Source organism: Trachypithecus francoisi, unplaced genomic scaffold, assembly GCF_009764315.1.
Source record: "Trachypithecus francoisi isolate TF-2019V2 unplaced genomic scaffold, Tfra_2.0 Lachesis_group10, whole genome shotgun sequence".
Classification (NCBI taxonomy): domain Eukaryota; kingdom Metazoa; phylum Chordata; class Mammalia; order Primates; family Cercopithecidae; genus Trachypithecus; species Trachypithecus francoisi.
Genome location: NW_022681455.1, coordinates 118,638,159 through 118,659,618, shown reverse-complemented (window position 1 = coordinate 118,659,618; position 21,460 = coordinate 118,638,159).

The following is a 21,460-nucleotide window of genomic DNA, read 5'->3' as shown; positions in this document are numbered from 1 at the left end:
AGCAGTCCTCCCGCTTTGGCCTCCCAAAGTGCTGGGATTACAGGAGTGAGCCACTGCTCCTGGCTGAGGAAAGGATATTTTAAGCGCGTTATCAGAATTGATGCAGAACCCTGTGTAAGCCACACTCCCTGCCCCCGGGCCTCAGTTTCACCATTGGGAATGACTTAACTAATGCTAGCACATTCCTTTCATTGCTATAAGACGAAGTCGTTCTTCCCTCTGGAACCCAGCAAATTGCCTGGCAACATTACAGGTGCTAGACCAATGTCTGCTGGATCAACCAAGGAGAGTGGAGTGGAGATTAAGATAAATTAGCTCTGTGTCCCGGACTGACCACTAGGTGTCAGGAGGCTCACGCCAAGTCCAAGCTTTTGGTATCTGGTTGCTGGCTGGCTGGGAGCCTGCATGGAGGAGCCTTGAATGTCCTAGTCTGGGGCTTGTCATGGCGGCGGAGGTGGGGAGAAGGGAGGGAGGCAGAAGGTGAGGAGGTCTCTTTCACAAAACGTCTGACACTTAGACTTTCCCCTTTATCGTCAAATGAATTTATTTTCATTGTCATAGAAATTCACAGATAGAATTGAAAAAACTTTTCATGTAACTGTAGGTCTGTATATTTTTATAAATGTAGCATTTAATTTTTTTAAATGTATTGGAAAATCTTGGTTGCAAGCTCTTCTTCCCCTTCCCATGAGCCATCCTACACCCCTGACCTACAGACCCAGGTATAGAACAGGGCCTCCCCTGTCATGGTGAGATGATACTGGGCTGTCCAGCCTCACAGGAGGGGCCCGGCTCCTAACCAGCACTTTTCAAAATGCAGCAGAATCGCTTGGGGCGGCTGTGTATAAAAATGCAGCCTCCTAGGCGCTGGCAGACTCCCTAGATCAGAATCTCTGGGAGGGCTTTAGTCTGCATTTGGGTTGGTGTTTCGCAAGTCTCCTAGGATTCTGAGGTACAACTGAAGTTTGAGAAACACTCCCTTAGGCTTTCTCGGGAGTCTTTCTGGGACTCTCATCAGCCTTCTTGGAGGTCCACAGATGCTCCACCTGCCTCCAGCCTCTCACACACACACACACGTGCACACACATGCATATGTACATACACGTTTTTTGTTTTCTGGATTACGTGCACAATGATGCATGTGCATTTTACAAATCCATATAATGGAGGAGACCACCCCTCATATCATCTTATGCACAATTTCGGTCTCCAAAGAAAAAAGAGGTAAAAACTAAAAGGCAGAAATGAAATCCACAGGCAGACAGCCCAGCGCCGCACCCTGGGCCTGGTAGTTAAAGATCGACCCCTGACCTAATTGGTTCTGTTGTCTATAGATTACAGACATTGTATAGAAAAGCACTGTGGAAATCCCTATCTTGTTTTGTTCCGATCTAATGACCGGTGCATGCAGCCCCCAGTCACGTACCCCCTGCTTGCTCAATCAATCACGACCCTCTCACGTGCACCCCCTTAGAGTTGTGAGCCCTTAAAAGGGACAGGAATTGTTCACTCAGGGAGCTCGGCCCTAGAGACGGAAGTCTTGCTGATGCCTCCAGCCAAATAAACCCCTTCATTCTTTAACTCGGTGTCTGAGGAGTTTTGTCTGCTGCTCGTCCTGTACACATAGATTATAAAAGCAAATAGTGTTGGAAATAGAAATCCTCTATGATACTTTAGATTGGAGAGAGCTGCTGTTGTTAATTGCTATTTTTACTGCCTCCAATCCTGATGCATCCCCCATTTAGGTACTAAAAATGTAGCAGATTTTTTTCTCCCGGGAAAGCTTTGTAAAATCAAAACAGGGTGCCCACCCTCATCTAACAAATACCTCGTGGCTTCTTTATGAGCAAATATGTTTTTTCCCCCCTCCTGGAGAAATCAAATGTCAATGTGGACCTGTAGCACTATGGAGTCAAATTCTTTCCTCCCGAAGGTGAAGGGCAGGGCTCCCGCACTTGTTTCAGAATTTTTAAGGAGGTGCAACAGGATTTGCAATGCAGGCTCAGTGACTTAGCTGTCACATTCGCGTGTGTTATTGGGAAAGTCCAGAGTCCGAGTTCAAGGATTTCTTACAACTTTTGTTTTGACTTGATAGTGAAGTTTAAAGTTTGTGAAATATGTACTTGTCACTGGAATCTTCTGAGAATTCCTTTTCTTACTGAGGCTAAAATTGTCCAGCTATGAGTTGATGGTATGTGAGCTCTATGAGCCAAACACTAAGCTAAATGCTTTATGTATATGATATTAATTCTCTTGATAGCCCAACAGGCTGACGGCTATTATTCTCATTCTATGTATAACGAAAGTGGTGTGGTTACGTGAGGTTATGACAAGCCTGCCCAAGGACCCACCGATTGTAAATCAGCCATAGGACCAAGATTTATGAAATCCCTGCAGTTTGACTCTAGAGCTAAGTCCTTAATTGCTGTAATATACTGGCCATTCAACTTTTTCCTTGACTTGGCCATAAAGAATCATGGTAAATATTTGCTATGCTTTCTAAAGGAGAATTGGCAGCTTTGCTCATTACGTAGGCTTTCTTATTTTATTCTCTTGACAATATTGCAAAGTGGGTTAAGCTCTTCCCATCTTGCTGTTTTACAAAATGCAAAGAAAATGGGGAAAACCCCCTCTGAACTAGATGATCCTAGATCAGAGTTCCCCAGAATTTTGATAAAAGCCTCCATGGGTATTATCTGAGTATCAGAACTCATCTCAGAAGGTCACAGGGCAGCAACTAGGGAGGAAAAGCTCTGAGAAGGTCTGTCATTAAAAGAAAATTTTTGGTACCACTAACAGCACTGTTACCATGAACAATATCAAAGTACCATTAAAGGAACTGATACTTAGAGTATGATAGGCAGAATTTGAAGTTGATTACCCTGCCCTCCCACCCCCTGCTATCTATACCTCTATTATTTTCCATGCTCCTGATAAAGATATACCCAAGTCTTACAAAAGAAAGAGATTTAATTGGACTTGCAGTTTCATGTGGCTGGGGAGCCTCACCATCATGGTGGAAAACAAGGAGGAGCAAGTCATGTCTTATATGGATGGCAACAAGCAAAATGAGAGAACTTGTGCAGGGGAACTCCTCTTTTTAAAACCATCAGATCTCGTGAGACTCATTCCGTGTCACGAGAACAGTGCAGGAAAGACCCACCCTCATAAATCAATCACCTCTCACCAGGTTCGTCTTACGACACATGGGAGTTGTGGGAGTTACAATTCAAGATGAGATTTGGGTGGGGACACAGGCAAACCATATCAACACCCTTATAGAATCTCTTTCCCTTGAGTTTGTGTGGAACCTGTGATTTGCTGCAAACCAGAAAATATGACAAGGTGTGAAGGGATGGATTCTAAATATACAATTAAAGTCCCAAATGTGTTGGCTTTGAGTTTACAGATGATCCTGTATGGACCTAGCCTAATCCTGTGACCTAGCCTGTGGTCTGGCCATCCATGACGGGGAGAAGTATGCTGCCATGCTGTGAGATGGCCTGTGAGCATGGAAGAGGACTCCAGGATCCAGCAGGGAATACAGCCTGCTGACAAAAGGATTGCAGGGTTGTGAGACACCAGGCAAACAGCCCAGTCAACGGATGTTCAGATTCCTGACCCATGGAAACTGAGATAGTAAACATACATTGCCTTAAGCCCCAAATTTTGTGGTTACTATTATGCAGTAATAAAAAATGAATCCAGAGACCTGCAAATGACCCAAGGTCATTTCACACAGCTAAGCAGCAGAAACTCTATTTATAGCTCCAGAGAAATTGAGGCATATATCCAACCATGCCCATACTTAGTGATATGAGAGGAGGGCAGGGAAATGCTAGGTAGAGAAGGGCGGGGTCCCTGGTGAGGGCTCCATCCTTGGGCTTGTGCCCATGGACGTAAGTGAGAACAGGCGCTCCTGTTTTTGCACCCAAATGTTGCATTTTCCAAGACCACTCTGGCCTGCCACACCCCATCCTGTGCCCATAAAAACCTGAGACCCTAGTGGGCACAGATACAAGATAAATAAGAAGAGGGAACAGAAGAACATACTGACAGATGCTAGCAGACACCAGCAAGCCATCGAGGCAGGACAATGTGGAATTTAGTCGGGACAGTCAAAGGAGAGTCCAGCTGCTGGGTGGCCTGACTCCCAGGGAAGATCATCTTCCAACTCCATCCCCCTTCTCGCTCCCCATCCACTTCACTGAGAGCCACCTCTACCACTTAGTAAAACCTTGCACCCATCCTCCAAGACCATGTATGATCCAATTTTTCTGGTACAATTAGGGCAAGCACCTGGGATACAGAAAGGCCTCTGTATTAGTTTGTTCCTTATGGTAAGACAGAAGGTCTAACCGAGCTGATTAATACAAGCTGCCTGCAGATGGCAAAACTGACAGAGTGCACTGTCATACAAACCCACTGGGGCTTCAGAAGCTGTAAACATTCAACCCCAGACACTGCTATGGGGTCGGAGCCCAAAAACGCTCCTTATAACCTGCTTGTCTGTATGCTTCCCCTAGGGGTTGGAGCAGCAGAGCACCAAAGAAGTGAGCCACACCCCTGTTGCACACCCAGCAGGAGGAATAAGGGAAAACTCCTCCCATTTCATTAGTCTAGTGCCCAGCACGTTGTTGGAGCACAATCAAAATGTGTTGAACAAATGAAGACAGGGTTTGAACCCAGGTCTGTCTCGTTGCATCACATCATATTTTCCTATTCTCTAACATCCAGGGTCATGCTTTATGCTGGAGCTGTGTCTGTGAAGCAAGCACACCTTACCTTTGAACTTAATCTTCAGTTCATCAATATATCTGCAAGTATTTACTAAGTGTGACTAAATTCTCTGCCTGACTTGGGGAAAACAGAGGAACAAGGTGTAACTCTTGCCATGAAGTAGGTAAGTTTTGTTTGAAAAAAGAGGAGTTAAATGACCATGAAGTGGTCATGATTACAGGAGGCGGGTATGTTTAGGCGAGTCAGTGTCTGTGCAGACCACTTCCCCAGTTGAAGGCTGTGGCAGTGACACAGGGGGCCCTCTAATCCATATGCCCGTTGCATACATTAACCGTGAATTTGAGGAAATGACATCTCACAAGCGCATCCACCTTTAAATGGCTGTTTCATAGATACTTAGGTGTTCTTTAGGGGGAAAGTAAGTGTAGGAATTTCTGGGCCGAAGATTTTCTTTCTTTTATCAACAGACCTTCTCAGCGCTCTTCCTCTCTAGTAGCTGCCCTGTGACCTTCTGGGATGAACTCTTATTTTTTGGGATGGGTGGGGGCTGGATGGAGTCTCGCTCTTGTCACGCAGGCTGGAGGGTAATGGCACAATCTCAGCTCACTGCAAACTCCACCTCCGAGGTTCAAGTGATTCTCTTGCCTCATCCTGTTGAGTAGCTGGGTTTACAGGTGCGCACCACCAGACCTGGCTAATTTTTGTACTTTTAGTAGAGATGGAGTTTTCACCATGTTGGTAAGGCTGGTCTCAAACTCCTGACCTCAGGTGATTTGCCTGCCTTGGCCTCCCAAAGTGCTGGGATTAAAGGTGTGAGCCACCATGCCTGGCTATGGGATGAACTCTAATACTCAGTTCTCATGGATGATTTTGGTGGAGAAATCTGGGGAGCACATTCTGGGAAACCCTGATCTAGGATCATCCAGCTGAGTGAATTTTTTTCCCATTACCATTTAAAACTCATTATTATACTTAAAAATTAAGGGAGGCTGAAGCAGGTGGATCACTTGAGGTCTGGAGTTTGAGACCCGGGCTGGACAACATGGTGGAAATGTCATCTCTACAAAAAATACAAAAATTACCCAGACATGGTAGCTCACACCTCTAATCCCAGCTACTTGGGAGGCTGAGGCATGAGAGTTGCTTGAATCCGGGAGGCAGAAGTTGCAGTGAGCCAAGATTGTTCTACTGCATTCCAGCCTAGGTGACAGAGTGAGGCTCCATCTCAAAAACTAAATAAATAAGATGTAATTCAACTATCATAAAATGAACCATTTCAAAGTGTACAAGTCAATGTTTTTTTACACTATATTTATGAGTTGTGCAGCCATCACTACTATCAAATTTCGGGACATTTTTATTTCCTTAAAAGGAAAGCCATATCTATCAATCATTCCTCATTCCTCCTCCCTGTATCCATCCATTGTTTGTATAGACTAATCTAATCTGGATATTGCATATTAGTGGAATTATAGAATATGTGAACTTTTGTCTTTGGCTTCTTTCAATTAGCATCTACTTTTCAAGAATCATTGGTCCAGTTAGTTTTAAACTTCAGGATGCATCAGAACCTCTTCGGGATCTTATTAAAGTGCTGTTTTTCTGGCTCCTCTAAAATTGTTGTTTTGGTTTGTCAGGGGTGGGAATCAAGAATCTACTGGTTTGGGCTGGATGCTGTGGCTCACACCTGTAGTTCTAGCACTTTGGGAGGCCAAAGTGGGAGGATCACTTGAGGTCAGGAGTTGGAGACCAGCCTGGCCAAGATGGCGAAACCGTGTCTCTACTAAAAATACAAAAATTAGCTGGGTGTAGTGGCACGCAGGAGGGCTGCTCTCTGGGTAGAAACAGAGTACAAGGAGGTGAGGCCTCCAAACCAAGGACAAGGACATTACACAATTAAACTCTTTGAAGAGGAATTCACCATCTCTGGCAAAGTCCTTGGTAAGGTTTTCCTTTTAATGTAAAGCAGCCCCTAAATCATCTTCCTTTCTAAGAAAGAGCATCCTATAAAATCAAGCTACAGGCATAAGCTGGAAGCTGGCATGGGTGAATGCCCGCAGTTGTGCCCATAGGAATATACTACCTGGAAATAGGCATGTTCAAAATGGCAGCTCCATCTTTTTTTGCCAGCCACGTGTAGAAATAAGCAGCAGACAAGATGGCCCAGGCCAAGTGGAAAGCCAATTTGCATAATAAGATTTGGTTGGGGTGACCAGTCTTTTCCCCATGCTATGTAAACATCACACGTGGTCAAACCAATCTGTGAGCCTTATGTAAATCAGACACTGCCTCCTCAAGCCTGCCTAAAAAATCTGCTGTGGTCCACACCTTTCTCCCCCTGCTTTTTTTTTCCCCCTAATGTCTCTCTCACAAGGAGCTGCTCTCCTCTCTCCTTTCTTTTGTCTGTTAAACTTTCCACTCCTTAACCTACCCACAAGCGTCTGTGTCCTTAATTTTCCTGGAGTGAGATGACAAATCCTGGTTTTTACCCCAGACAACAATGCTGCTTCAGTAGGTTTTTCCCACAGGTATCCCCGTTAGTTCTTTATAATAATAGCTTGTGGGATTCTCTGGCATCTTGCTAGAACTGACGTACCACCATCCCACCAATGCCCCAAAATTCAAAAATGACCTGAAGGTTATTAGGCACTTAGACATTTGGGAAGGGTTACAGAAGACCTGGATTCTGAAGGTGTAGTTGCGTCTTGTGGCCCAGTAGTTAAGCCACATGTCTTCTGAGCTAGGGGTTGCATAGATTTGGTCCTACCTGCTATAAGGTTTCCAGATTTAAAAATAAAGGTTGGGGCCGGGCGCGGTGGCTCAAGCCTGTAATCCCAGCACTTTGGGAAGCCGAGAAGGGCGGATCACGAGGTCAGGAGAGCAAGACCATCCTGGCTAACAAGGTGAAACCCCGTCTCTACTAAAAAATAATACAAAAAACTAGCCGGAAAAGGTGGCGGGCGCCTGTAGTCCCAGCTACTCGGGAGGCTGAGGCAGGAGAATGGCGTAAACCCAGGAGGCGGAGCTTGCAGTGAGCTGAGATCTGGCCACTGCACTCCAGCCTGGGCGACAGGGGGAGACTCCGTCTCAAAACAAACAAAAAAAATGTAGGTTGGATGGATGCCAAGTTATGTTGAAATTTCAGATAAACAATAACTTTTGTGGTACAAGTATGTATCATGTTATATTTGGAACATAATTATACTAAAAAATTATTCCCCCATTGTTTGTGTGAAATTCCACTATAAATGCATATTCCATTTTTTAGTTGGCAACCCACCAGCCAGATACCTCTTTTACTTTCCTTGGGGCAACCCAGCTTAGTGGTTGAAATTGTCCAAGAACGTGGTTTCTGGAGGCAGACAGCTTGGATCTGAATCCTGGAACCACGTAGCTGGTTATAGAACCAGGGTAAGTTGATTAACTTTTCCTAGCCTCAGTTTCTGCATCTATGAAATGAAAGCACAGTCTCATGCGGTGATGTTACCAGAAAGGGGTCCTGATCCAGACCCCAAGAGAGGGTTCCTGGACCTCACACAAGAAAGAATTCAGGGTGAGTCCACAGTACAAACCAAAAGCAAGTTTATTTAAAAAGTAAAGTGGTGAAAGTACAGCTACTCCACAGACAGAGTAAGGCTTTCCCTAAAGTAAGGAAGAATGCATCCACCTAGGTACAATACTTATGTGTGTGTGTGCATATGTATATATATATGAGATAAATCATGGGGAGATGTGCTCTGTTATAAGGGTTTGTCATAAAGGATTAATTTTCTTAATTACTATATTTTGCAAGAATCAATATTATCTTTAAAGCAAATTTAGGAATGCTTCTGTTCTCAAGATGTGGGGATATCGGGACACTCTCAAGTCTGGGTCTGTTTAGTAAACACTAGGAATCCGTTCCCTTAATCGTAAACATCTAGAGGCTAGGAATACCTAACTTTCTGGGGAATGCAGCCCAGCAAGTCTCAGTCTCATTTTCCTAGCCCTCACTCAGGACGGAGTTGCTCTGATTCAAACTTCTCTGACAGTGAGAGGATTAAATGAAATAATCCATCAAGATAGCTTAGCAGGGATTCTTCCTGGCGGTAACAGATAAATAAATATGACTGGGGATTCCCAGTACTCTCTCAGTACCACATTAAAAATTCACTGGGGGTTGCTTCGGTAGTTGGTGGCACTGAAGCTTAGCCCTTTCAAAGTACTGGGACCATTTTGGGGGGCTGTTTCAGGGAGTTCTATCTTAATTGTGGGAGTGCAGATGCTTGGTAGCTGGAAATAGATTACAGGAGTGGTGGGCAGATGGTTTCTCTTTCCATCTGGGTCTCCTGATGTGGGGAAAACAGAACTTCTCTCTTGATGACTCATTGTTGAAGCTTGGTTTAGCCAGCATTTAAATAGAAACGCCTGGCTGCAGAAAATATTGTCACCACCCAAAAGTGAGATCTGTTTCAAAACTGTTGTGAGTAAAGTGGATTTCTAACAGGCAAAACCAGTGTATTAAATTTAATGTACTGGCACGTCTTCTCAACCAAGAGCTGTGCAAAAAAGTCAGGCTGTTCTGGCCTCCTGCCTTCCCTGGTTTTAGCTGCTCAGTGGATCAAAGTGTCTGCAAGCCTCATTTGCTTGAGAGAAGATTTCCCCAGGTTAAGTGCTCTTACTGCTGGCGCACATCCGTTAAAGAGCGTTGGATCACATTGGGGGAAATGTTTTTTCTTTTCCAATGCTTTCCAAACCTTGATTATAGTATCAAGGAGGTAGTTTTTATCCTGATGTTGGTATGCCTTTTAAAATCTTTCTAAAATATGCTTATTTCTTTTTTATTAAGAAACTGGTCTCCAGCATTGGAGACTTTGATGGGCAATAGTTTTGAACTTGCCACTGGGGATTAAGCTCTGATTTTTTTTTTTCTTATCTTGCCCATATAGCTAAGAGGTCTGGGGAGTCATACCCTGCAAACCATAAATTCTCATCAGATGGGTTTTATTTAACTCTATATATCATGACTTACGTTTCAATCTGACTCTGGCATAACATTATGTGACAAAGAAGAACATCAAAATATTTTACCCCAAAACACGTTTCTTTGCTATCTCTTGAAATGGCCCTGCAAAGCCGTCCTTTGTATGGGAAAATTTACATCTGTAAAGAATCTCTTAACATAACTCCATCTTTTTCTTTCAAGCCCTTGCAATCCCAAAGAGATTAACTGAGAGTCTAGCACCTTTTTAAAGGTCTTGAGTCGGAAACATTTATCTTCTGTTGTCTCTAAGGGCAGCCACTGTGAGATTTCAAAAGAACCTTGGTGTCCACAATCTTTTATCTTAACCTGAACTTTTCCTTTCTGTTGATTCCAGGTCTTTAGACAAACTTGACCAATTGTCAACCAGAAAATGCTTAAATTTACCTACAGCCTGGAAGCTCCCTCACTTTGTACAGCCTTTCTTGTACCAAACAAATGTATTCCTCCAATATATCTGATGTCTCATGCCTCCCTAAAATATATAAAACCAAGCCGCACCCTGACCACCTTAGGCATATGTTCTCAGGACCTCCTAACAGCTGTGTCTTGGGCCGTGGTCACTCATATTTGGCTCAGAATAAATCTCTCCAAATATTTTACAAAGCGATGGAAACAAGAGCTTGGAGTTGGAAGGAAACCAGCAGCCAAAGTATTTCTCAGCAAGCCAAATTTACTTCTGTAGAAGGGTGCTGCTTGCACTTCTGGCTGCTGGGAAAGCATACCGAACAAAGTAGGGAAGGGGTTTTTATCCCTAATGCAGTTAGTCCCTCCTTCTATGTCCTATCCCCATTGACTGGAGTTGGACAGCACAATCTAAACTGACCCAATTGGCTACTATTTAAAATTGAATATGGCTAATTAGGCGGGAAGGGAGAGGTTGTCCCTGATGGTATAAGGCGTGTTTGGGCATGCCAGGGCATGGCAAAGGTGGGGGAAGGGTAGTTTCGGCGGGAAGAGCTGTTTCAGCAGGAGCGGCAGTTTACAGAATGGGTAGCCAGGAGCAAAGAGGACTCTTTCCAAATACGGACGAGATGTGACTTACAGATTGGGATTGGCGGGAGATGTTTACAGAGCAGGTAGCTTAGGAGAAGGGACAAGGAAGTTGACCTCGAGAACTGAAAGAAATCAGGCACATTCCTCAGTCCTGGGCCCAGTACAAACAACATATATCTCTCAATTTCCTGGGCCCAGTACAAACAACATATATCTCTCATATCTCTCAACTTCCTGAGCCCAGTACAAACACGTCCCACCATATATCTCAACTTTAGAAAAACATCACCTGGAAAAATCCCTGATAACGACACAGCTGTTTGTAGTTTTACTGAAAGCACGGGAACCAATAGATCACCGCTAAATGTATAACTTAATATGTTAACCAATTGTAATGCTGTAACCTAAAGAATTCCCTTGTTCCTCTGTAACCTTACAAATCCTATTTACATCGGGCTATAAAAAACGAGCGCATGCATTGTTCGGGGCCCTCTTGTATGTTGTGGAACGGGGGGGACCAAGTTCGAACTTGCAGTAAAGATCCTTGCCGCTTGGCTTTGACTCTGGACTCTGGTGGTCTTCTTCGGGGAATAAACGGTCTGGGCATAACAGAACAAAGAACAAGGAGGTCAAAAACTAAACCTTTGAAGCAGAACTCACTGTATCTGACAAAAGTTTGATTTTTTTCATTGACAACTCTAATAACATGTTTTGTTATATTGTATTAGTGATTTTTGGTAACTTTATTATGATTTCTAGCTTATTGAAAAGTTGCAAAAATTACATAAGGAATTTTTTAATCCTATTATCCAGATTCACCTACTTTTTTTCCCATTTGTTTTATAATCTTCATTCTGTCTCCTGATGCATATTTCTTTCTTTTTTTTTTTTTTTGAGAAGGGGTCTTGCTCTTTCACCCTGGCTGGAGTGCAGTGGCGCCATCTTGGCTCACTGCAAGCTCCGCCTCCCGGGTTTACTTACATCATTCTCCTGCCTTATCCTCCCGAGTAGCTGGGACTACAGGCGCCCGCTACCACGCCCAGCTAACTTTTTGTATTTTTAGTAGGGACAGGGTTTCACCATGTTAGCCAGGATGGTCTCGATCTCCTGACCTCATGATCTGCCCTCCTCGGCCTCCCAAAGTGCTGGGATTACAGGCGTGAGCCACTGCGCCTGGCCCCCATTTGTTTTATAATCTTCATTCTGTCTCTTGATGCATGTTTCTTTTGGAACCATGAGAAAATGAATGTTGAAGACATCGGTCTCCTTTACACCTAAGCATTTAAGTGTGTATTTCCTAAGAAGTTCTCTCATATAGACCCAATGCAATCATCAAAATCAGGAAACATGATATTGCTGCAATGCTACACTCTAATCTAGTGCATATTCACATTTCATCAGTTGTCCTGATACAGTTCTATATAGTTCCTCCCCACCCCTACTGCCTCAGTCCGGAATTCAGTCCAGGATCACAGGTTGTATTTAGCTGTCTTGTCTATGATTTGTTTTCTAAGACCACCAAGGCGAGTACCAAAGAACCAGCAAGTAGGCAAGGCTAGGAGCAAAACTACAAGTTTATTTTTGGTCATCCAGCTTCAGGGAAGAAGGTGTGGGGGTGAGGTCCGTCAGTCTCCGGCAAAGGAGGCCGAGGGAGTCGCCCGGTGGAGCTCTCTGGCGAAGTTCCTGGTGCAGTCCCGACAGGAGTCGGGGCTGAGGAAGTTCGTGCCTGGCGTCCGCCGGGTGTGTCCTTTTATGTACTAGGTCTAGGGTGAGAGGTCTATGGGCAGGGCAGGGGGGAATTTGGGCGGGCCAGGGGTGGAGCAGGGGGCTGGGTTTGGGTAAGTTTCTATTTCCCCAGTTAAGTTTCGGTTTCCTTGGTTTTTCGTCATGCTGGCGCCTGTGCCGTCGGCCGGTACTCTTCCCGGGCGCGGGAAGGTTAGTGGTGAAGAACCCGGAAGTGCGCCATCTTGCCTCTCTTCGTCCAAACAGTCTACACTTTGGACTCTTTAAATTTGTAACAGTTTTAAGCCTTTTTTTTTTTTTTTTGCTCTTTTTGATTTTACCATGTTTGAAGAGTACAGGCCATTTTGGGGGCTTTTTCTTAGAATGTTCCTCAGATTGGGTTTGCCTGATATTTTTTCCTGAATAAATTTAGTTGTGCATATTTTGGCAGGAATATTAAGGAGATGAGGTTGTGTCCCTCTAAGTGCATCCTATTAGGAAGCAAGTAGTGTCGGCTGGTCCACATTGATGGTGTCGCCTTTGATCACTTGGTTAAGATGCTGCCTGCTGGGCTTCTCAACAATAAAGTTATCAGTTTTCACTTTGTAATTAATTGGTAATTTGTGGGGAAGCATTTGAGGTCAGGAAAATCTACTACTCATTAAACTTTCACCAACTACTTGAATTTCTAACTCCATTTTTTTTTGTATTTATTAGGTGGCATTTGACTATAATTACATATTAGTTATTGCTGGGCTCATGGGTTTTTATTTTATTTATGGGTTATGATCTATTATTTATTTTATGCTGAAATTGCCCCATATTTGACCAGTGGGACTCCCTAACCTTGCTCTGTGGTATTAATTCTTATGATTGCTTTCTATTCATCAACAGTGGTATTTATTTTCCATTTATGGTAGTAATATAATTTAAAAATATATTTTTGACTTTAACAGTAAGTGGATTTAAAGAGAAATATTAATGATGTAATGGGGTATGTGTTGAGGGGGAGTTGTGTATATGTATATGTGTGTACATGTATCTATATATATAATAAAAAATATTAGTGATACCTGGGACCTAGGTATGACAAAAATCACAAAGCGGTACACAAAAAACTGAAATCTGGCAAATACTGCTCTTGATCCATGGATATGTTGGTCGTATTTTTTTGTACTTCAAATATTTGACCATTATGTCTTAATGAAAAATCTGGACTGTTTCAGGAAAGACTATAGTTTGGCATTCCTATTCTCTTATGCTGCTGTTGTCACTGATGTGCAATAAAAATCCTTTGCCAGCTATGTGTCCTGATCTTTTAAAAGTAAATGTGCTTTTTATATAGATATAACCAGGAAGTGGAACCATCTGAGTTATAACCCTAGCACATGATTCAAGACCCGGTTCAATGGCTCTCTTTTGATCAGATAGGGTTCTTTGGTTGCGTGTAACAGAAATCAGGTCTGGCTAACTTAAGCTTACAGAATCCAATTCTGAACATCTGGTCTCAGAAAAAAATAGAAACTCAAGCAGCTTTGGGGATCTGGGTATCAGGAATTCATGGAGAGTATCTTTAGGGCACTGTCTTTTTATTTTTTCTTTTATAGGCAAAGTCTCGCAGGCTGGAGTGCAATGGTGCGATCTCAGCTTACTGCAATCTCCACCTTCTGTGTTCAAGCGATTCTCCTGCTTCAGCCTCCCGAGTAGCTGGAATTATAGGTGCTTGCCACCACATGCAGCTAACTTTTGTATTTTTAGTAGAGACGGGGTTTCACCACGTTGGCCATGCTGGTCCGGAATTCCTTACCTCAGGTGATCCACCTGCCTTGGCCTCCCAAAGTGCTGGAATTATAGGCGTGAGCCACCGTGCCCAGTCAAGGACACTGTCTTTAGAATGAATGAGCTCGGCCGGGCGTGGTGGCTCAAGCCTGTAATCCCAGCACTTTGGGAGGCCGAGACGGGCAGATCACAAGGTCAGGAGATCAAGACCATCCTGGCTAACACGGTGAAACCCCGTCTCTACTGAAAAAATACAAAAAACTAGCCGGGCGAGGTGGTGGGCGCCTGTAGTCCCAGCTACTCGGGAGGCTGAGGCAGGAGAATGGTGTAAACCCGGGAGGCGGAGCTTGCAATGAGCTGAGATCCACTGCACTCCAGCCTGGGAGACAGAGTGAGACTCCCTCTCAAAAAAAAAAAAAAAAGAATGAATGAGCTCTACCCATATGTCTGTTTGCATCTCTCTTCTTAAACTTCCAATTACTAGACCATTCATTTGACCTTCCCTGGATCATAAGCCTCACTTGAGTAAACAAGGGCGAGGCATCTTGATTTACAGAAACCCCAACACAATATATAAAGCATGGGTCTTTTCCCAAAGGAAAATCAGGTGCAATGGACAAAACACATCGCAATTACAATTTCTTACTACGTGCCAGGCACTCACATAAGCATCTTATACCTATCGACTCATTTAATATCACCATAACCTCATAACATTTTAGTGTCATCATACCCTTCTACAGAGGAGCCAACAAAGGCCCAGAGATCAAATAACTTGGTCAAGGTCATTTAGCTGGTAACTATACAGCTAGTCAGGATTCAAACACAGACCATCTGTCTTCAGAGTGTCTGCTTTTGACCATGGAACTATAAGCCGAATTTGGCAGGCAAAACGAAGAGTGTCCATCCCACCTCCATTCCATAGAGCTTCTTTATCCTCTATCCACATACCACCGCTTCCACGCTTGCAGCCCTGAGCCCCATGCATCTCTTCTGTTTATGCTTCTAGCTTTTTCCTGGTGATTGATGTCCCTGTCTCATGCCATCTTCTCAACCATGGGCTTTTTTTTTTTGAGACCGAGTCTTGCCCTGTTGCCCAGGCTGGAGTGCAGTGGCAAAATCTTGGCTCACTGCAAGCTCTGCCTCCCGGGTTCATGCTATTCTCCTGCCTCGGCCTCCCGAGCAGCTGGGACTACAGGCGCCGCCACCATGCCGGGCTAATATTTTGCATGTTAAGTAGAGACGGGGTTTCACTGTGTTAGTCTCGATCTCCTGACCTCATGATCTGCCTGTCTCAGCCTCCCAAAGTGCTGGGATTACAGGCGTGAGCCACCATACCCAGCCCAACTATGGGCTTTTTGCCAGCAGTGGCCAGGCTGTGTTTAACTCCTTCACAACATGCAAAACAGGGCCATGCACGTAGCCAAGGCTTAGTAATATTTGTAGAACGGAATCGAGTCTATTTCATAACATTAACATTAGGAGAGAGAGTGCCTGAGTAAGAATGGGAGTTTTAAAAATATACTCTGAATTTATCTACTTAATAGTTAAGTGAAATTTAATGATAGTTTGACTTCCTTCATTGCTAGTTGATTAATTTCAAAGGACCATTGAGATAATCAAACTTCTGCCTCCAAACAAAGACAGGCAGAACAACTCTTAACATCAGATGTCAGCCTGAGCAGCAGCCTGGGCTCAGTAAATCGATATTTTGTTTGTTTTGGCAAAGGTTGAAGAGACCAAATGTATTATGATTCTTGGGGTTTGTCCCATTCCCTTTTTTCCAGCATAGCCCATTAACTCATCATGCTGCTGGGTTCTCTCCCGTTGGCCTTGGATAGAGTTCTCCAGAACCAGGAAAATAGCAATAATCTCTTCTCACTCCTTGGGCAGGCTTTTTGAAAGACTGAGAAGGGCTGGCCCCAGAAGTCAATTTAATTATGACACTAGCTTAGCTTTTGAATAATTTTTCCAGCTTAAGCCATAATGCATGTTTCCAGTGACTTGGACATTCAAGAGAACTTGGCTAGGTTTCTAGGCCCCAATTCTGGAAACTTAGTTGCTAGCTGTGTAGTTTTGGGCACTTTATTTTAATTTTCTGTGCTTCATTTTGTCATCAGTTAAATGGAAATAGCGTCAGTTACTTTATAGGGTTTTTGGGGGTAGTTGGCAAGTAAAGACATGTAAAATGCTTTTTTTACGTGGGTTCCACAATAGGATCCCTCAAGACAAGGACTTGGATGGAAATAGTTTATTGGAAATATGATCTCAGAAAGCAGGAGCAGGAGTAAGACAATGAGGTGTGGAACACACCTCCAAATTCTGAGACTAGAAGGTAGGAATTCTTGGCGTTTGTTCAGCAGCTGCCATCTTCCACTAGTTGAAGGTACCCCTTGCCCCACACCACAGTAATTCTGGGTGACCCCCATGCATTTGTGCCCTGTGGTGTTGGAGGAAGCCTCCAGGCACAGAAGAAAGACCAGCGCAGGTGCTTGATATGGAAAGCTGTCCCCATGCCAGGAACTATCTATAGCTGCAGGTGAACTCTAGTGCACTAAGACAATATGTGGTGGGTGTCAGTGGTGATTGCTATAGGGGCTTCAAACAGTGTCTGGCACGCAATGAGTATTCCATATACTGTAGCTATAGTGGACATAGTTTAACCATCCAGCATCATTTCCTATGAGGATCCTTTTGCAGCTTGACATGGTCCTGATTGTCTTGTCAATCAGGTTGCTGGAACCTACCAGGGCTGTGTGACCCAGGCTGGCCAAGTAATAGCCACCCCTCTGCTTCAGTGACTGTTTTACAGGCTGGCATATGACCCAGAATGGGCTAATCAGAGCCTTCCTGAGGGCACCTTGATTCACACTAGAGCTAGTAAAGAGAAGGTTCTTTTTCTTTGCCAGGAGGTTATTGGAACTCCTGGCCTTCATCATTTCCCAGCTATTGACAGAAGCCTTTCTGTCATATAGAGCCTCTGCTTTCTGACTGCGTGAACGAGGGCAGGCCACCTAACCTCCCTGAAATTCAGGGTCCTTATCTGTAAGTGAGGATGATGCTTGCTTTTCCAGGCACTGCCACGATTCAGTGAAGGGTATGTGTAAAATGCCTGGCAAGTAGCAAATCCTCAGCAAATGTTAGTTGCATTTCCATGGTTGGTCTCGATTTAATTCCACTCAATGGACATCTGTCAACTCTGAGCTGGGGCACATTTTTGAAAACCGTTCCAATCTTTGAGTGTCAGTGTTTGTGAGTATGCCACCTGGGTCACTTGCACTAGTTTTGACTCTCATGAATGGTGATTTGCTTTCCGGGAGCCTCTACTTCCATGGAGAAGAGGTCCCATATCCCCAGAAAAAGAACCACCAGCCCCTCCTTGTCTCACAACTCCTGAAATGGAGAGGAGTTCTCTTGTTCCCATTCATGCCTATTCCATGGGCACCTTATCTCATAAGTAAATAGACAATGCATGGGTGCTGGGAGACTGGCCGAAGAACTGTTATTCCAATATGGCACCTGTCTCTGTTCCACGTCCCACAGCTGAACCAAGTGAAATAGTAAAGTTCATTCTGGGAAGATTTCCCATGGTCTTCTCTTACTTGAGGCCCTTTCTAGCAATCTCTTGATTCGTCCCTCAATGAATTATTCTTTTAGTACAAAATCCAGAACCCTTGAAGTGAAATCCATGGATTTCCATAATCCAGTCCTATTGATTTTCTAGCTTTTCTCTTGATGGATGCAGTAGTTAAGTGAACCATTCCATGAACCATTCCATGAAACTACCCTGGACTTCCTCACTGATGTACCTAATGATAGTTACTTGTCCTAGATGGCTCTCTTTGTCTTCTCCTGATACACATTTCTCATCAATTATAGCCTCTTTGCCACTCGGCCCACATAAATGCCCAGTACCAAGGCAGGCTCTACAAACAAATTGGCATTTGCACAATGAATAACTTATTTATGACCACATCATTAAACTGAGTTTCTGAATGGCAGGGGCTATGCACTTATTTTTGCAGTTAAGACACTAAAAATAATATGTCGGTAACATACTAGACATTTGATCAGTGTATGAATGAGTGGAGAAACCCGGTTTTGGAGGCATTTGTTGTCTGGCTCTTCGACTGGAATTGTGGATCATGATTTCAGCTGGGTTACACCTACACTGTGACATTTGATCTTCTAGAATATGTACAATATGATTTGCTCCATTGTAGCAGGAGAAAGCTCAGACACCAAGCAAATTCCCCAAGTTTGATGTCTAGTTTGGGAGATTCCAAGGCTTCTGCTCTTGCACAGTTGTTCGTGAGTGTGCACTCCTGTGCTGTGTTGATGTTTCAGTTGCCCCTGTCTGAGTTTCTTCTTTGTTTGGGTGTTTGGATGCCAATTTGAATAACATATTTCCCAGCATCTTTGCTTGGCTGGCAATAGAAGCTCTGCTCATGGCAGAGAATACCAAAACATTATTTTATTCTTTCCCACAAACAAATCTGGAAGCAAAATAGTGAGATCTATATAGTCTCTGTTGTTTAAAAAAAAAAAAAGTAGAAAAAAGAAGCTACTGAGTTTTTCCCAAGCATCGCATTCTTCCCGGCATTGACAAATGGGGGTAGGGAAAGAGAAGTAATGTTTACTGAGTGCTTGCTGCATGCCAGGCACTATCCTGTGTCCTTTAAGTACCTTATTCTCGTGGATGACATGTGCTCATCTTTCATGGCTTCACTCAAGCATCGCTGCCTCCTTTGTGTCTGCTTTCCTTGCCATTCCCTCCCTACTTTGCATCTTCATTATCCCCTCTCCCATTGCATCTTTAAAGCTACGTTTATATCTTGCAGTCCATTCCTGCCCTTCCTCTACACCTGCCTGTCCAAAATGGTAGCCATTGGTCACAGGTGATCCTGAATGTTTAAAGTGTGTCTAGTCAAAGTTGAGATGTGCTGTAAGCATAAAATACATACCAGGGCCAGTGGTATTCAACAGCCCCCAGATCTGGTGCTGACTTCCCATAATGCCTATCTCCTGCTTCACTCCCTTCCCACAATTTTGTATTTCAGCTACGCTGTTCTATTCTCTGCTCCGCAAATTTCTCTCTTCCTTGCTCATACACAAATGTTTCCTATGCCCCAAATGGCGTTTTAAATATTACTACCCTAACCTCCTTCAAACCTTTAAAAATTAATTTGGGCTGGGCAGGGTGGCTCACGTCTGTAATCCCAGCACTTTGGGAGGCTAAGGTGGGAGGATCACTTGAACTCAGGAGTTCCAGAGCAGGCTGGGCAATATGGTGAGACCCTGTTTCTACAGAATATTAAAGTTAGCACACACCTGTAATCCTAGCTGCTGGGGAAGCTGAGGTGGGAGGATTGCTCGAGTCTGGGAGGTGAAGGCTGCTGTGAGTGGAGATCATGCCACTATATTCCACCTGGGTGACAGAGCGAGACCTTATCTCAAACAAAACAAAATAAATTATTTCCAATTTGTAGTAGACCTCTTTCCCATTTCCAGTTAAAAGTGAAGATGTGGATTTCGTTTCGTTTCCAGATTTGGTGGCTGAGCCATTTTTAAACGTGACAGTGCACAAACACTGGCTGGGTGCAGCCATGGGATTCATACAGAGAATGTGAGCCTTAAATAAGAATGTACAACACTTTGGGAGGCCGAGGCAGGTGGATCACCTGAGGTCAGGAGTTAGAGACCAGCATGGCCAACATGGTGAAACTCCGTTTCTACTAAAAATATAAGAATTAGCCAGGCATGGTGGCATGTGCTTGTAATCCCAGCTACTCAGGAGGCTGAGGCAGGAGAATCACTTGAACTTAGGAGCTGGAGGTTGCAGTAAGCCGAGGATCATGCCACTGCACTCCAGCCTGGGTGACACAGTGAGATTCGGTCTGAAAAAATACACACACACACACACACACACACACACACACACGTGAATGCAGTGGCTCACGCCTATAATCCCAGCACTTTGGGAGACCAAGGCAGGAGGATTACTTGCGCCCAGGAGTATGAGACCAGCCTGGGCAACATAGGGAGAGCTCTGTCTTTACAAAGAAAATTAAAAAGCTAGCTGGGCATGGTGGCACGTGCCTATGGTTTGAGCTACTTGTGAGGCTGAGGTGGGAGGATTGCTTGAACCCAGAAGGTCGAGTGTGCAGTGAGCTGTGATTGTGCCACTGCACTCCAGCTTGGGCAATGCAGCAAGACACAGTCTCAAAAAAAAAAAAAAAAAAAAAAACCCAAGAAAGTTAGTAGTGTGGAACTTTCTAAGAATTTCACTGATGGTGTGACCAACTTTCTGCTTTGTCAATTCTGGTTTATATATCTGGTGTTTTATTGACATAGGCCTGTTTTGTTGACTTCCTGCTGAGAAAGATGGTAAAACACTATACACCCTCCCCAGCCATTAATTCCTCTTTTGTGAAACCCTAGCTGGTGGATCTTTAGTTTTTTTGTATCTCTTTGGTAACCCTGAGGATTTTAGATCATGAAAATGAAAACTATTGATGAGACATGTGAGTTTCAAAATCAATATGTCACCAAACACTTGTATGGAAGGTTAGAAAGGTAAATATGCTTCTGGACATGCATATTATTTGCTATGAAGCAAGACAAATTTACACGCATATCCTTGAAATCAGAGAAAACGGAACCCCTAATGGTTTTCAATTGAACAAGCGATCGCTCATTTGAAATGTGTTATGTTTTTCCCTTATTTAAGGTTCAAGGTAGCATGATCAGGTGGTTAAGAGCATGAATTCTGGTGGCCAAAGTATGGCTGGAAATTGGTGAGTTCCAGCTTGCACTTAGTAGCATGTGATCTTAGGAAGGGCACAGGCTCCCTGTGTTTCAATCTTGTCACCTGTATGTGGACATGATAGACCTTACCTCTTAGGGCTGTGGGGAAGGCATGTGAATTACTATGTGGACAGTTTTTAGCTACATATAGTAGGTCGCCTTATAAACATTGGGCATTATTGTTATCCTATCCTTTTTTTTTTTTTTTTGAGATGTAGTCTCACTCTGTCGCCCAGGCTGGAGTGCAGTGGCGTGATCTCTGCTCACTGCAAGCTCCGCCTCCTAGGTTCACGCCATTCTCCTGCCTCAGGCTCCCTGGTCCCCAGGACTACAGGCACCCGCCACCACGCCCGGATAATTTTTGGTATTTTAAATAGAAACAGGTTTTCACCGTGT